This window comes from Scyliorhinus torazame, chromosome 27 (assembly GCF_047496885.1).
Source record: "Scyliorhinus torazame isolate Kashiwa2021f chromosome 27, sScyTor2.1, whole genome shotgun sequence".
NCBI classification, from domain to species: domain Eukaryota; kingdom Metazoa; phylum Chordata; class Chondrichthyes; order Carcharhiniformes; family Scyliorhinidae; genus Scyliorhinus; species Scyliorhinus torazame.
The window spans coordinates 21,375,223-21,393,212 of NC_092733.1; the positions used below are offsets into that span (position 1 = coordinate 21,375,223).

A 17,990-nucleotide genomic window follows, 5' to 3' on the forward strand; every position below is an offset into this window, starting at 1 on the left:
AAATGGAATTTGATAATGCTCCTGTGAAGAGCTTTTGGATAGATATTTTACTATGTTAAAGATGATATGTAAATTCAAGTTGTTAACATTTCTGGAACCTTGCCGAATGCTTTCTGGAGATCTATATAAACATCATCCATTTAAACTCCTGTATATACCACTTTTATTAGCGCATTGAAAAATTCAATGTTAGACACAGGCAGGAAATGTTGGTCCACAGCTTCCAAGGAGTGGCAATCACAATTATAGATTGCCATTCTGCTCCTTTTTAAATTTACCTAGGTTTGGGAGGTGCACATTTCCCATCCGCTCTTCTGACTTGGGCCAGGTGAAAAATGTGCAGCATACCTGCTATAGGATTAAGATAGTTCGGAGGGAAGGTGGCGGGGGGGGAGGAGGGGGTTTAAGATGGCTCGGGGGGAGGGATGGGGCGGCTCGGGAGCAGGATGTAGAATGGTTATCAGGAGGTAGCCTGGGTGTAGGATGGTGGCTGGGGAGAATAATAGGGAGTTAAGGGTTAGTGGGGGAGGGGTTGAGATGCTGTCAGGGTGAAGGGCAGTGGTTGGGTGTAGTCGCGGTGGGTGGTCAGAGGTTTGAGGGCGGGTCGGGCTTAGTCAGGGTGTTGGAGAGTTCTCAGTGGTTGCGGGTGGGGGTAATCAGTGAGTCCAGTGGATTTCAGTTATATAGTTACATTGGGGTTAGTAATGGTTTACTTCTAACTCTTCCTAGATAATTAGTCTGCTAAGAGAGTCGGAACCATCCATCGCCCCTCCTACCCTCCCCCATTTAAATCAGAATTCCGAACGGTTCACAGTATAGGGTAATTGCTCATTTAACATTCACAGGCAATTCTCACATAGAGCTTGCAAGGCCCCCCCCCCCAGCATCTTCAGGATACGACCCGCTGGGGAACGAAAATTCTGTGCCAACATATATAAGGTGAGATCATCTGGTAGGTTTGTGACACTCAATTTGAAATAAACAGTTCTCTTGTTTAAATAGGAAAGAAAACTAGATCTTGTAAAATGCCCTCAAAACAATACATTTTAATCAGACCACCTGTATCTCAGGAATGGCCTAGCAGTGAAAGTTGTCCCATCGTCCTTCATGGTATTGAAAGGCACAACTCACAAACATGCAAATAAGTATTATTTACAGGATAACACTTAGAGGCTATGAAACTGGAATCCAACCCCTCTAATCTGACGACCCCATAACAATAAGTACCAGTCTACAAAATTTGGAGATATAATCCGTTCCTATCAGGCTTTATTCTGAAGGTTCAAAATCAAATATTGGTAGTCCATTAAGTCAGCAAGGTGGCGCAGTGATTAGCACTGCTGCCTCACGGCACTGAGGACCCAGGTTCGATCCCTGCCCCGGGTCACTGTCTTTTCCCCGTGTCTGCGTGGGTTTTGCCCCACAACTCAAAGATGTGCAGGTGGATTGGCCACACTAAATTGTCCCTTAATTGGGAAAAAAATAATTGGGTACTCTAAATTTATATTAAAAATGTTTTTTAAAAGTCACCTTTTTCAAGGAAGTATGAATTTTGTTCAAGTAAAAACACTTCATTATAACTGCCACATATACTTTTCCTGGTGAAACATAATGAATGACCGCTAGAATCAGCAGTCAGGTAAAAAAAAAGCAGACACTTTGTGTCACTCCACAACAGTTACTGGCAGTTTCACTATCCACCGGACTGGAAATCATTCTGGCGAAGGTTACTTTTTGCAACTTACTCCACCAATGTCATCATTAAAACAAGGTGCTACTGTGGTAAACAAAAATAAAGTTGTTTGCATTTCAGTAACAATTATAAATCATAATATGCTTTGCTCATCGGTAAAAAGTAAGGCACCTTATTATGCTCTCTCACTCAATAGTGGACCACAGCACATAGCATTCCATTTGGTATATTTCATATTCTCCTTGGAATCACATGCCAACAGAATGTTCACAATTCCTTCTCTCTGATAATATGTTCCAGATATTCTTTATCTTAATGCTCATTAGTAATGTTCCTTTCAAACTAGAGGTACAGACTTGCTGCCCATAGGACAATACAGATGAGATCAACAGCAAGGATTCATTCGCCTTTGCATTAAGGATATGGGTGAACTTTCAAAATCAACTGTCAAGAGAAGGACCAGGCTTTGGTGTTAAACCTTTATTCCCCACTCTCTTCAATTCTATTTTATGTGTTCAACTTTGCCCAGACCCCTTGCTCGCCTGTGCCCTTAAAACGAATAAACTTTTACCCAATTTAGTATATGCTGCCTCGAAGAATTATGCTCTTGCATTGCCAAACAGGAGTATTGTGAATCTGGTGCCACGCACTAATGCGTTTGATCTGTTGATCTCATCTGTATTGTCCTATGGGCAGCAAGTCTGTGGAACTTACAGGTTTTGGAATTCTGCTCACAGCACAGTAACTCAGCAATTGAAATAACTATTTATGTGGTAGAACAGTCACAATTCACATGGGATTCACATGTATTATTTTTTTAGTACCTTTTTCTGGCACAAGATTACAATCACTCTGCTTTGTAACAAACCATCAAAAACAGAATCTAATGTGCAAGACATCAGTTCAATTACCATTTTACGAAAGTTTAGCTTTGCCTAGGCAGCTAGGTAATATCCCACTTATTTTCAGAGAAAATAAACAGCAACATATCCGTCACCATCCAAAATGAGAACAGGTGCTGTAGGGTGTGTGGGAATGCAAGCTCAAGTCCTTAGCAAAAACACAAACTTATATCCCTTCACTTGTCACAGATGCTGACTGATCCAAACGTTTTTTTGTTTATAGCCAGATTGTTTTTTTCATATCTCTCGACAGCTGCAATGATATTCTGGAAAATTTCTGTCCCTTTATTAGCCACCAGAACAACAGTTTTTGGATTGCTTCATTGCGGACTTTATTTCCTTGTGTATTTTGATTAATGTTCTTGCAAATCTTTGTCACAAATCAGATACCGAACATTTGTAATAGTAGAAATAGGTCATAGTTCTTACTTCCAAGAATAAAATAATAGAATTTTCAAAAAGGGGGGAAAAAAGCACAATTATTGTTTTCATTTTTATTTTAATGTTGCCCTCCCCTGCACAGGTTTTCAGATTGGTAAGAGGATTAGTGCAATGTGAGCTGGAGCAAACCCTTCAGTATAACTCTGCTTTCAGGACAGCACGGTGGTGCAGTGGGTTAGCACTGCGGCCTCACGGCGCCAAGGTCCCAGGTTTGATCCCGGCTCTGGGTCACTGTCCGTGTGGAATTTGAACATTCTCCCCGTGTTTCCGTGGGTTTACCCCCCACAACCCAAAAAAAGATGTGCAGGGTAGGTGGATTGGCCATGCTAAATTGCCCCTTAATTGGAAAAAATGAATTGGGTACTCTAAATTTATTTTTTAAAAAGAATAACTCTGCTTTCTCTCCTTACAGATGTTGCCAGAGTGCCTGATTTTTCCAGCATCCTCTGTTCTTGTTTCAGATTCCAGCATTCGCAGGAGTTTGCTTATTTTAGTGCAATGTATCCTTGATATAGGATTCCTGGACAACTTCAAAACTTTTGTGTAAGACCTAAGGGACCGGTCTAGCCCTGAAAAACCATGGTGTGATAAATCCTGGCCTATACTCCCCTTTATTCAACCCAACTAGTTCTGGAATGCGTCTTTTTACATTATAAGAGTCTTTCCTGTCTATTTCATTTGTTCCCTTTCAGGTAGTTCAGCATCCTGTTGTTGATATGACATTGGCGTTGTGGGTTTCACCAATATTTTCACGGTCTCCCCGTATATGTACCAACATGGCCGTTGTGTTCCTCAGGTTCAAAGACTGAACTCCTCCTCGAAGATATGTTGAACGTTTATTTGCTCACAATCGTGGCCGATGCCCCGGTGTCAACCTCCATCTTTCGTGGTCTTCCATTTATTGTGAGGACTATCTCAATTGGCACTGGTGTGCTCACTTTCACCATGTTTAATCTGTATATTTCAGGTTCTTCATCTCAATTCCTCTCCACATGGTTCACTGGAGTCATGACTTGGCTGGTACAGTGGTTAGCACTGCTGCCTTACAGCGCCTGTGAACCGGGTTTGAATCCGGCCTAGGTGACTGTGTGGAGTTTGCACGTTCTCCCTGTGTTTGCGTGAGTTTCCTCTGTGTGCTCCAGTTTCCTCACATAGTCCAAAGATGTGCAGGTGAAGTGTATTGGCCATGCTAAATTGCCCCTTAGTGTCCAAAAGTTAGGTGGGGGTTACGGGGTAATGGTGCTAGGGGGAGATTGGGCCTAGGTAGAAAGGACTTTTGGAGGGTTGGTGAGGACTCGATGCGCCAAATGGCACTTCTGCACTGTAGTATGATCGATCGTCTGGGGTTGAAATGCTCCCTGACCAGTGTCACCAACTGGTTGAACGACTTTATGTTGGGAAACTCTGGGGACATCAAATTTCTTATAAGCTTGTAGGTGGGGGGGGTGGTCACAAACTGTTAATAAGTTAACCTGCTGTTTATCACCCCCCCCCCCCCCCCCCCCCGTTATTTTGTTTACTGAAAGGAAGTAATGGAGCCTCTCAATAATATACTGGTTCCAGTCTTCGGCCCCAGGTTGAATGGGTCAAGCTTCCCTATCATGGGCATATTTTGTCGACGCTTTCCGACTTCTCTGTTTGTTTGTTTAAAATATATTTATTCAAGTTTTTCAACAAATTTTCAACAAACCCCCCCCCCCCCCAACAAAAAGGAAGAAACAAGAACACAGCAAGTAGAAATTATACATTGGAATTCCCCCATATACAGTAACCCCTCATACAACAGTAAAAAACACAAATAGGGAAAAAAAAAACACCTTAACCCAAACGTCACCCCAAAAGAAACCCCCCCTTTCCCCCGCCCCTGGGCTACTGCTGACCTCCTTTCTCTGTTTGTTTTAGCGGCTTCTCCCTTCCCCCCGCAAATCCTGAACTACTTGTGATTGATCTGGTTTGCACTTGTCGCCAATATGGTGGCTCAAAGCCATGCTAGGGAGGCTTCCAGTATAATGGAACAAAGGTTTATTTGTAACAAGCAAAGGTAAACTATACACAGGCAGGGTCACTAAACATGTCTTCATTCTCTGGCTCCAGTGTCCATCTGACCGGGTCCCCGTGCTTTTTCCCCGTTGGTCAGGGTGTGTACGCTCTCACATGATAGGTCCTGAGCCAGTCACGTGGACCCGCGAGGGTTCACCCCTTCCTTAAAAGGGCCGCATGTGCTACCACAGCATTACTACAGAATTCACTGTCTCCTTTGGAGAGTGCTAGTTAAAAATGCAATGTAGCAGATGACAGAAGAAGATAGTAAGGTTTAGGCCACAGTGAAACATTGTGCAGTTCAATCACAGTCTTAATCTGGTCAAACATTTTAGCAAATTAGTGCTAACAAGAGATTTTGAAGCCAGTTTTGGAAACTGGAAAGCAGTTTAGGAGAGAGTTAAAACAAACAGCCTTACGCACCAGTACTGCGTTTGAATGGCAGCTGATGGAAATTTAATTCAATTAATAAAAACTGGAATATAAAGCTCATCTCAGTAATAGTGAATATGAGACTATCTTCGATTGTTGTAAAAACACATCGGGTTCACTAATGTCCAGGAACTCTGCCATCGTTATCTGGTCTGGCCTACATGTGACTCCAGACTCACAGCAATGTGGTGGACTCTTAGCTGCCCGTCTGAAATGGCCCAACAAGCCACTCAGTTCAAGGGCAATTAGCGATGGGCAACAAATGCTGGCCTTGCCAGCGAGGCCCACATCTCATGAAATAATAAATTAAATGCTTCACAGGCAGCAAACAATATTTAAAAATTCATAAATTGATACTTTATGCTCTATCTTTCTTTATTTTTCTAGATTAAAAATGTCTAAAGTTAGCAGCAGAAGGAAATGAACAAACAAGAAAGAAACAAGATTAGGCAGATGTGGGAATAGATTTAAAAAAGCTTGTAATGAACCATGAAATGTTGTGTTACGATCATTGCTGCAAACTTCCAAAACTTTGCCCTGTGGGAGGAAGTTAGTGAGAGCCAAGTCATGCTGAAAATTAGACATTTTTAGTTGATCACTGTCGATCTGTGTTTTTCTCACTTGATGTGTTTTGTTGTTGCCTCCACAACTTTCTATTTATCCTCCACTTTTACTCATACTGCATAGCCATCACACTTACTCTTCTTTCTGTACATTTGTTTCTCCCATCCTTTCTTCCTACCACCCTTTTTCTTGTGCATTTTACACCATGTCTTTCCACATTTAAATATGTGCATTTACTGATTCATCGCATTTGGATGTTTTAACTTTTGAAGATGAGAACATACAGAAAAAATAATAGCCAAAACAAGCTGGGTAGGAGTTGGGATTGAGGCCGGCATGGGGAGGCTGCCAGGCGAAACCACAACAGACATATATGTGAAGGAAGCTGGACATGGTTGGGTGGTATGAAGTTTCTGATTCCAGTTGACGGTTAGGAGAGTGCTGCTAGCAGGTCAATCAGTTGCAGCCCTGGGTGTTCCTGTGAATAAGCAGCACCAATTTCATAGTGGGATCAGTAGATTAGCTAACTTTCAAACGGTGAGCCTGCCTCTTTTGTGCTTTAATTTTTAGCCACAGTAGGCAGCATTTGCCAGTTAGCTCAGTTGACTAGAGTGTGGTGCTTAATAACATCGACAGTGTAATTCAGTCCCGAGTGTCTGCAGACATTCATTGAGATCGAGCTACACATTAATCAAATGTTGTGCCAGATGAGTGTAGGGAGAGGTCAAAGATTCATTAAGGCACACAGAAGGAGACCATTTGCCCCATCAACTGTAGCATCAGTTAATTGGAACAGCTTTTTTGTCTACCTTATCTAAATCGGTCATAATCTTGTGTATCTTGATCAAATCTCTCCTCCATCTCCTTTGCTCCAAGGAGAATATTTTCCAACCTAACCATATAGTTAAAATTCTACATTCCTGAATCATTCTATTAAATCTCCTCTGCAGTTTCTCGGCATCTCCTGAAATGTGGTGACCAGTAGTGATGGAATATTCTACCATGACCAGACATGGGCCGGATAGAACGTGGGGCAGGGGAGGAACCAGCGGGCGTGGGTAGGGCGGGCTGAGACCAATGGGTGTGGGCAGGAGGGGGGCAGAACGACTGACTTGCAAGGGAAGGACGGGGGCAGACCAATGAGTGTGGGCAGGATGGGGGGCAGACCTAACGGGCGTGGGCAGGACTGGGGCAAACCAATGGGCATGGGCAGGATGGGGCAGACCAACAGATATGGGCAGGACTGGGCCAGACCTACAGGTGTGGGCAGGACTTGGGCAGACCAACAGGCATGGACATGGATCGTGTTTTCAGGATCCTTAAGGCGGAAGGGGAGCAGCCCCAAGACGTGGTCCACATCGGCATCAACGACATAGGTAGGAAAAGGGATGGGGATGTAAGGCAGGTATTCAAGGAGCTAGGGTGGAATCTTAGAGCTAGAACAAACAGAGTTATTATCTCTGGATTATTACCCGTGCCACGTGCTAGCGAGACGAGGAATAGGGAGAGAGAACAGTTGAACACGTGGTTACAGGAATGGTGCAGGAGGGAAGGATTCAGATACCTGGATAATTGGGGCTCATTCTGGGGTAGGTGGGACATTTACAAACGGGATGGTCTACACCTGAACCAGAGGGGTACCAATATCCTGGGGGGGAAATTTGCTAATGCTCTTCGGGAGGGTTTAAACTAATTCAGCAGGGGAATGGGAACCTGAATTGTAGCTCCAGTGTACAGGAGGTTGAGAGTAGTGAGGTCATGAGTAAGGTTTCAAGGTCATAGGAGTGTACCGGCAGGCAGGAAGGTGGTTTGAAGTGTGTCTACTTCAACGCCAGGAGCATCTGGAATAAGATGGGTGAACTTGCAGCATGGGTTGGTACCTGGGACTTCGATGTTGTGGCCATTTCGGAGACATGGATAGAGCAGGGACAGGAATGGTTGTTGTAGATTCCGGGGTTTAGATGTTTCAGTAAGCTCAGGGAAAGTGGTAAAAGAGGGGGAGGTGTGGCATTGTTAGTCAAGGACAGTATTACGGTGGCAAAAAGGACGTTTGATGAGGACTCATCTACTGAGGTAGTATGGGCTGAGGTTAGAAACAGGAAAGGAGAGGTCACCCTATTGGGAGTTTTCTATAAGCCTCCAAAAAGTTCCAGAGATGTAGAGGAAAGGATTGCAAAAATGATTCTGGATAGGAGCGAAAGTAACAGGGTAGTTGTTACGGGAGACTTTAACTTTCCAAATATTGACTGGAAACGCTACAGTTCGAGTACTTTAGATGGGTCAGTTTTTGTTCAATGTGTGCAGGAGGGTTTCCTGACACAGTATGTAGATAGGCCAACAAGAGGTGAGGCCACATTGGATTTGGTACTGGGTAATGAACCGGGCCAGGTGTTAGATTTGAAGGTAGGTGAGCACTTTGGTGACAGTGACCACAATTCGGTTACGTTTACTTTAGCGATGGAAAGGGATAGGTATATACCGCAGGGCAAGAGTTATAGCTGGGGGAAAGGCAATTATGATGCGATTAGGCAAGACTTAGGATGCATAGGATGGGGAAAGAAATTGCAGGGGATGGGGACAATTGAAATGTGGAGCTTGTTCAAGGAACAGTTACTGCGTGTCCTTGATAACTATGTATCTGTCAGGCAGGGAGGAAGTAGTCGATCGAGGGAACCGTGATTTACTAAAGTAGTTGAATCACTTGTCAAGAGGAAGAAGGAGGCTCATGTAAAGATGAGACGTGAAGGTTCAGTTAGGGCACTTGAGAGTTACAAGTTAGCCAGGAAGGACCTAAAGAGAGAGCTGAGAAGAGCCAGGAGGGGACATGAGAAGTCCTTGGCAGGTAGGATCAAAGAAAACCCTTAAGCTATCTATAGGTATGTCAGGAATAAAAGAATGACTAGGGTAAGAGTAGGGCCAGTCAAGGACAGTAGTGGGACGTTGTGTGTGGAGTCCGAGGAGATAGGAGAGGCGCTAAATTAACATTTTTCGTCAGTATTCACACAGGAAAAAGAGAATGTTGTCGAGGAGAATACTGAGATACAGACTACTAGACTAGACGGGATTGAGGTTCATAAGGAGGAGGTGATAGCAATTCTGGAAAGTGTGAAAATAGATAAGTCTCCTGGGCCGGATGGGATTTATCCTAGGTTCTCTGGGTAGCTAGGGAGGAGATTGCAGAGCCTTTGCTTTGATCTTTATGTCGTCATTGTGTACAGGAATAGTGCCAGAAGACTGGAGGATAGCAAATGTTGTCCTCTTGTTCAAGAAGGGGAGTAGACCCCGGTAACTATAGAACAGTGAGCCTTACATCTGTTGTGAGCAAAGTCTTGGAAAGGATTATAAGAGATAGGATTTATAATCATCTGGAAAGGAATAATTTGATTAGGGATAGTCAACACGGTTTTGTGAAGTGTAGGTCGTGCCTCACAAACCTTATTGAGTTCTTTGAGAAGGTGACCAAACAGGTGGACGAGGGTAAAGCAGTTGATGTGGTGTATATGGATTTCAGTAAAGCGTTAGATAAGGTTCCCCAAGGTAGGCTATTGCAGAAAATACGGAGGCATGGGATTGAGGGTGATTTAGCGTTTTGGATCAGAAATTGGCTAGCTGTAAGAAGACAGAGGGTGGTGATTGATGGGAAATGTTCAGCCTGGGTTCAGTTACTAGTGGTGTACCACATGGATCTGTTTTGAGGCCACTGCTGTTTGTTATTTTTATAAATGACCTGGAGGAGGGCGTAGAAGGATGGGTGAGTAAATTTGCGGATGACACTAAAGTCGGTGGAGTTGTGGACAGTGCGGAAGGGTTGCAGGTTACAGAGGGACATAGATAAGCTGCAGAGCTGGACTGAGAAGTGGAAAATGGAGTTTAATGCAGAAAAGTGTGAGGTGATTCATTTCGGAAGGAGTAACAGGAATATAGAGTACTGGGCTAATTGTAAGATTCTTTGTAGTGTGGATGAGCAGAGAGATCTCAGTGTCCATGTACATAGAACCCTGAAAGTTGCCACCCAGGTTGATAGGGTTGTTAAGAAGGCGTACGGGACTTCTGGTGACGGCGGGCGGGAGGCGGTCGCACAATGGAGGGCTCCCGTTTGGGAATGGCATTTTCGGGGATTTAAGCCCGGTCCCAGGGTCCACGGAGGCGGCAAAAGCAGGAAGAAACAGTGAAGGCACAGTGAAGAAAAATGTCGAGGGTAAGCAAAAAATCATCCTTAAAGAAAACAGCTGAAGGTCCATCGGGGAGTGGAAAGGTCACCGCGGGGTCACCGAGGAAAATGGAGGCTGGAGCACCAGTGGCGGCCGCATTGCTTACGGCTGAAGAAATAACTAAGGTGATGGCTGCGGAATTCGAAAGGCAGTTTACAAGATACATGGAGACAATGAGGAAGGAGATGACAGAGGTTTTGAGTGCGCTGGTGGAGGAGGCGATTTCCCCGGTGATGACGGCGGTGGCGAGCGCAGTGGCGGAGGTGCGAGAGCAAGGGGAGGCGCTGAAGGAAGTGGAGGAGACATTATTGCAGCACGGTGATCAACTTGCCTCGATGGGGAAGGAGATGGACATTAACAAGGATCTGCAAGGAAAAATGGAAGACCTGGAAAACAGATCCAGGCGACAGAATTTGAGGATTGTGGGGCTGCCCGAAGGAGTTGAAGGACCGAGGCCGATTGAGTATTTTGCCGCGATGCTGGCGAAACTATTGGGGGAGGGGGAGGTTCCTTCCCGATATGAACTGGATCGGGCTCATCGGTCATGGAGGTCTGTACCAATGGCGAGTGAGCCGCCAAGGTTGGTGACTCTGTGCTTCCATAGGTACAGTGTGAAGGAGAAGGTCCTGAGTTGGGCCAAGCAGAAGCGGGTGGTGCAGTGGGCTGGAGCTGGTATACGTGTATACCAGGACTTTACGATGGAGCTGGCGAGGAGGCGGGCTGCCTTCAACCGGGTGAAGAGGGCACTGTACAATAGCAAGTTGCAGTGCGGCATTGTATATCCAGCGAAGCTGAGGGTGACTTACAAGCTCAGGGACTTTTATTTTGGAACGGCGGAAGCAGCGGAGGAGTTTGCGAAGGCAGAAGGACTGTGTCAGAACTGAGAAATGGCCATGTGCCGATGTGACCTCATGACTGACTGTATTTTCTTCTTTTTTTGTTTTGCGGGTGTATGGGCTAAAGGAGCCAATGTTGTATATATTTGGACAAGTGAAGTGATGGGACTTTCACTCGAAATGAGGGCTCTTTGGGGTGTAGGTGGATATGCGGGGTTTGTGTGCTAAAAGGGGATTTCTGGGCTTTCCTAGGGCCGGGCAAGGGATAAAGGGACTTGAGCGGGGGCCTCCACGCTGGCCGGTTTAAGCCGGCCAGTGAGGTGGGAGGAGGGGCTGCGGCCATCGGAGCCTGGCAGAACAGGGTCCGAGTGATCTAGCCGGGGTGGAAAGTTGGGGGGAAGGAACCGAGGTTGGGGGAGGAGTTTTACAAGAGGCAGTGGACGGGAGGAGTTGGAGACTGGGGAAGGGGGGTGGGGTGTACAATTCTTGGGTATCATGTACGGTACTCTTTCAGAGGTTGGACGGCGTTGAGTGGGGGGGGGGGGGGGGGGGGAGTGGACTCTATAGGTCAATGGTGACCATGGGCGGTCCCGGACTCCTTTTTCTCCCTTGTTTTTTGTTGCCACCATGGGAGGGTTTGTTTTATTGGATGCATATATTGACAGGTGGGCCGTTGTTTGGGGTGGTGGGAGGATGGGATCGTTGGTATTGTTAAGGGGATTGATTTTGTATTCGTTACCGTTTACTGTTTGTGGGTGGGGTGTAAATTTTGAAGGAAAATGTGAAAATGGAGAATAAAAACATTTTTTTAAAAAAAGAAGGCATTCGATGTGTTAGCTTTTATTGGTAGAGGGATTGAGTTTCGGAGCCATGAGGTCATGTTGCAGCTGTACAAAACTCTGGTGCGGCTGCATTTGGAGTATTGCGTGCAGTTCTGGTCGCCGCATTATAGGAAGGATGTGGAAGCATTGGAAAGGGTGCAGTGGAGATTTACCAGGATGTTGCCTGGTATGGAGGGAAGATCTTATGAGGAAAGGCTGAGGGACTTGAGGCTGTTTTCGTGAGAGAGGTTAAGAGGCGACTTAATAGAGGCATACAAGATGATCAGAGGATTAGATAGGGTGGACAGTGAGAGCCTTTCTCCTCGGATGGTGCATGAGGGGGACATAGCTTTAAATTGAGGGGAGATAGATATAGGACAGATGTCAGAGGTAGGTTCTTTACTCAGAGAGTAGTAAGGGCGTGGAATGCCCTGCCTGCAACAGTAGTGGACTCGCCAACATTATGGGCATTTAAATGGTCATTAGATAAACATATGGATGATAATGGAATAGTGTAGATGGGCATTAGATTGGTTTCACAGGTCGGTGCAACATCGAGAGCCGAAGGGCCTGTACTGCGCTGTAATGTTCTATTGGACAGGATAGGGGCAGACCAACAGGCGTGGGAAGGACGAGGTCGGACCGACCAGCAAGGGCAGGACGGGGGCCAGACCGACCGGCGTAGGGAGGATGGGGACAGACCGACCAGCGTGGGGAGGGCAGGGGGCAGACTGACCGACGTGGGCAGGACAGGGTCAGCCCGACAGGCATGGTTACGACGGGGGTGGATCGGCAATGTGAGTAGGACTGGGGCGGACAGGTGGGCATGGTTAGAATGAGGAGGTAATCTAGCTGTTGATAGGATGGGGACAGATGAGTATCAAACAGATTATTGGAATTTTGGGGTAAGGAGCGGTTTCCAGATATGTTTCAGTAGGACGAAAGGGGATGTGGGACCACACACAAATGTCTAAGTATTTGGGTCTTTTTTGTTTCCCATGCTCTATGTGCTGACTGACATGGCTATTGGGGCTTGCCTCTTCGCTCTGTCTCATTGTGATAGCATGGCATAGAAACGTGTGGAGAGCCATGAGTAGTAGCTCTCAGACAATGAGAATGCAATATGCAGAAGAGGCGTGGTACAGCTGAATTTATACATCTGATCGGCAGCAGAATCCTGCTGTGATCCTAGCAAATGGGACTTCGAGCCACGGAGAATAAAAATGAGCAGACAATTCCCAAAACTTCAGCAAATGCAGGTGTGCAGCAGTGTCGCAGCACAAACCTGGAAGATACCAAACCAGAACTGAAAGACTTTGGGGAGGTATCAGCATAAAGCAGATATGAGACAAAGTGAGTACAATGCTCAGAGTGGAGGATTAAAACAAGGGGGAATACTGTTCCATTTCTTCCCCAATTAGTGTCATTTTGTTAAAATGTATCATTGTTAGATTTGATTAGTCGCTTATGCCATTGACCGATCAGTAGCACTACCAATTCACTGCAGTAGTAGACATAGAATATTATAGCTCAACATTCCTAATTCGCCATGATGTATCTATTTTGATATAATTTCCATACCAGATGTGTGGTGTAAATATAGAATGACTGCTTGAGAAGGCAGTGATGTATCATGCTTGGAACGGATTTGGACAGTCTTTCCACACTGGTATACCAAAGTACATTCAAATACACTGAAGTTACATCAGAGTAGGATCCCTTAATAAAAATTACAACGCTGGTTTACAGGCGATGACAATATATAATTTTTTCTTACTGAAAAATTTCCTGAGCCTAAGTCCTTAACATTACTGTGCACTGACCTGAGAAATAACTTGCAGTTTGGTGCTTTTACACATACCATTAAATCGACTGACTCAACACTTCGGCGCAGCATGACTGGGACTCAACCACACACCACCCTTGCTGAGAACACAGTATTGTGCATCTTCCAATTCATCAGCTCAGCATAAGGAAAATGGCAACGAGGGCTTTGAATTCCTTACCACCAATATTACGGCCAAACTGTACATTTTTAGGTATTTGTATACATAGTGCATGTAGATCTTAACCCCATGGCAGTCAGCTCCATCATATGTGAATTCATGAACCTTGGTTATTCTAGTCTGATCATAAAATATTCTAACTTCAACTAACCCTTTGAGAGAGCATAAAAAGGTTCACAAAGCTGATTCTGGGTTACGGGAATAATCCGGTGGAGAGATTGAAACAACTGGACCTCGTCCTACATTTAGAAGAATGAGATGTGATCTCATTGAAACATATAAAATTCTTAAAGGGTTTACCAGAGCAGATGGTGGAAACATGCTTTCCCTGGCTGGAGAGTGTGAAACTCGGGGTCAGAGTCTCAGAATAAGGGGTTGGTCTGAGCCAAGAATGGTTGTGGATCTTTAAGAGTTATCATCCCCAAAGATCTGTCATGTTCACGACAGAGAGAGTGTTAGATATTTGGGGTACTGGTGGAATTAAGGGATATGGGCAATTGTGTGAGAAGGTGGAGTGGAGCTAGGCCTTGACATTCTTATGTGGTGCCCAGAATTGGACGCAGCATTCGAGTCTAAAGGTTCAGCGTGACTTCCTTTCTTCATTCAAAGTGGTAATGTGATGTTTTTGAAGAAACCGACCCCTGAAAATGAAATGAAAATCGCTTGTCACAAATAGGCTTCAAATGAAGTTACTGTGAAAAGCCCCTAGTCGCCACATTCCGGCGCCTATTCGGGGAGGCTGGTACGGGAATTGAACCGTGCTGCTGGCCTGCCTTGGTCTGCTTTCAAAGCCAGCGATTTAGCCCTGTGCTAAACCAGCCCCTGCATCTGAATCACCCCGATCAGACCCTCCAACAGTTCTCTCACCAGTCACCAGAGCTCTGGCTCATACATACTCCACCTTAACTAAAATACTACTGATCTGTAAACTCGCCCAAAACCTGTGAACCTGTAACTGACTTAATTGTGTGCTTTCAAAATCCTAACATACATATTCTTACTTGGTATCACTGAGGTGAGGGCTCAGTTTGCTGTAATGTGTTGAATTGGAGTGATGGGAAAGTTTGGGGTTAGAACATCTGACATGGTCTTATTGAATGGTGGTATGGTGGTTCAGGCGGGAGGGGCTGAATAGCCTACTTCTGCTTCTATTAAGTAAATCTGACCATGATGGTGCACTAGCTACTGCACCAAAATAAATACTTGCATTTATACAGAGATTTCATGATCACCAGATATGTCAAAGCGCTTTACAGGCAACCAAATACTTTTTGAAGTGTAATCACTGTATTAAAATATGAATCACAGCAGCCAACATACACACAGAATGGTCCCAGAAACAGCAATGTGATAATGAGCAAATAATCTGCTTTTCCTGAGTTGATTGAGGGATAAATATTGGCCAGGGCACAGGAGATAACTCCTCTGCTGTTCTTCAAAGTAGTTCCACAGGATTGTTTATATTCATCAACAAGCAGAGGGTACCTCATCTTAAAAAACAGAACTTTCAACCGTAGTGTCAGCTTTGATTTTTTTTATACTCAAGCCCTAGTGCCTTGTGATTCAGAGGTGAGTGATACCGACTGAGCCACAGGAGACTGGGTTGTTTCGGGATAGGTCAGGCATGATCTTATTTGTTTCACTGATTCTTTCGTGGGCCAAGGCCAGAATTTGTTGCCCATCGCCAACTGCCCTTGAACAGAGTGGTTTGCTGGAGCGATCGGAAACGACAGTTAAGAGTCAACCACATTGCTGTTGGTTTGGAGTCACATGTAAGCCAGACAGAGAAAGGGCAGCAGATTCCCTTCCCTAAAGGGCATCAGCTGGGGCTGTTCGATAATTGCAGTTAGTTCCGTGGTCAGCATTATAGAAAAGTTACAGCACAGGCGGCTTTTTGGCCCATCTTGTCCATGCCAGCCCGAGGACACCCAGGTGTCCTTTCCACTGAGACTAGCTTTCAATTACAAATTTATTAATTGAATTTAAGTTGGGGCAGCATGGTGGCGCAGTGGTTAGCACTGCTGCCTCGCAGCACCAACAACCCGGGTTCGAGCCCGGCCCCAGGTCACTGCCCATGTGGAATTTGCACATTCTCCCCATGTCTGCGAGGGTCCCACCCCCACAACCCTAAGATGTGCAGGGTAGGTGGATTGGCCACTCTAAATTGCCTATTAATTGGGAAGAAAAAACTGAATTGGGTACTTTAAATTTATTTTTAAAAAAGGAACCTTGAGCCCCTTATTAATCAAGAACCTATCTCAGTCTCAAAGACACTCTGTGATTTGGCCTCCACAGCCTTCGGCAGCAAAGAGTTGCACACATTCACCACCCTCTGGCTGAAGGAGGCCATTCGACCAATCCTACCCATGCCAGCCCGAGGCAACTTTTCTACTGGGCCTAGCTTTCGATTTACAGATTTATTTATTTAAATTTACTACTTTTTTGCCCAACATTCATTTTTAAAAAAAAATTTAGAGTACCCAATTCATTTTTTCCATATTAAGGGGCAATATAACGTGGCCAATCCATCTACCTTGCACATCTTTGGGTTGCGGGGACGAAAACCACACGAACACAGGGAGAATGTGCAAACACCACACGGACAGTGACCCAGAGCCCGTATCGAGCCTGGGACCTCGGTGCTGTGAGACTGCAGTGCTATCCACTGCACCACCATGCTGCCTGATTTATGAATTGAATGTCCAGCATCTACCATGCTGGGATTTGAATCCATGCCGAACTTCCCCCAAGGGCATTATTATGTTAAGGGCAGTGTTGGCCGAATGACTTCCAATCCTCTCGACTTCTGACGTAAAGCTGATCACAATGCTGCACAACCGGAAGCGGCGCTGGGCCACGCCCCTCCCCGTGATGTCCCGGCATTTGAAGCCCTGCCTCGTGCCCAACCGCTTCCCGCGCAGACCGGCCCTGCCCGCCATGCGCCGCCCACCCAGCCACCTTTTGGCCCAGCCCTCCTCAGGACCCGCCTCCCTATTGGTCGATCCGCCCGTCAGTCATCCACCCAGTCCCCGCCCACTCTCATCCAGTGCGGCTGCGCGAAAAAAAAGGAGGACCTCGCCTCCCTTTCCCGATCGCTCCGCTCCATCCAACTGCACTCACTTTACAACAACCCGATTCTTCCCCCCACCCACCCCGACCCTCATACGGACGAAATTCGCGGCAAAACCGTAATTCTTAAGTCAAGAACATCCTAGCAATCGCGGAATGCCCCGAGAGTTGTTTTTGTCACGGCCTACGCTGCCTCTGGCAATAATCAATCACCACAAAAATGATCGCAATTTTTTATAAAAAGTTCAATTTACTTCATAACTATCACAAAGAGCGACGAGAGCCTCCATAGTTTCCCGCAATTGAATAGTTAGCGTGATCTTTGGACTCTCACAACCGCCATTTTGTGCCCGAGAAATCTTTTTGGCATCGTCATATTAATTTTTTTTATCTTTTAATCTCTGTGGCTGAGAATTTTGGCCCGTATTATGTAGCCTCCTGTCAGGAAAAAGTGTTTTTGTTTATCTTACGAAGTTTTTTGATGAGCAGAGAAGAGAGAAAAAAAAGAATCACCTTTGTGGCGTAAGTTGTTGTTTGACGGGGTAACAGTCGCCAGGACTACGGTGGCTATGGCGCTCGTCCTCAAGGCAACAGTTGCTAGCCTCCGGAATCAACCCAGGCAACGCAGCACCGGAAGTCCTGCCCACCCCCACGATGCTGACTGGCTCGCCTCCGACAGGCCGGCCCGTCAGCCCCTCGTTCATTGGCCGGCCGCCTATCACTCGCCCTTTCCGCCATTTCGATTGGCCTAGCCCCGTGTCAGTAAAGGCGGCCCGCTTCCGAGGGCCTTGGTGACGTTGAAGTGGCTCATAGAGACGGGCAGAGCTCGCAGTACGCATGCGCCCAAAGCCATATCTGATGAAGCACCATGGGAGATGTAGTCCAGTGAATGGACCACTGTGCCCTTCAAGTAAACTTAACAATGGAGCAGCTTGTGAATCATTGCTTGCTGGGGGGTTGAAATAGCTTCTTCTA

General features: G+C 45.8%; 1 protein-coding gene across 8 annotated transcripts in view; it reads right to left on the reverse strand.

Moving 5' to 3' along the window:
• rfx1a (regulatory factor X, 1a (influences HLA class II expression)) overlaps window positions 1-17,630 on the reverse strand; it is a 182,580-nt gene extending 164,950 nt beyond the window's left edge. For 7 of the 8 annotated variants that reach the window (XM_072491095.1, XM_072491092.1, XM_072491099.1 and 4 more), the window contains exon 1: window positions 17,529-17,630. The gene's annotated coding sequence lies outside the window, so the exon portion shown is untranslated. Of the gene's footprint in view, window positions 1-14,246; window positions 14,588-17,528 lie in introns of all 8 variants that reach the window. The other variant, XM_072491091.1, reaches the window with a different exon arrangement.
• Window positions 17,631-17,990: the final 360 nt, after the last annotated feature.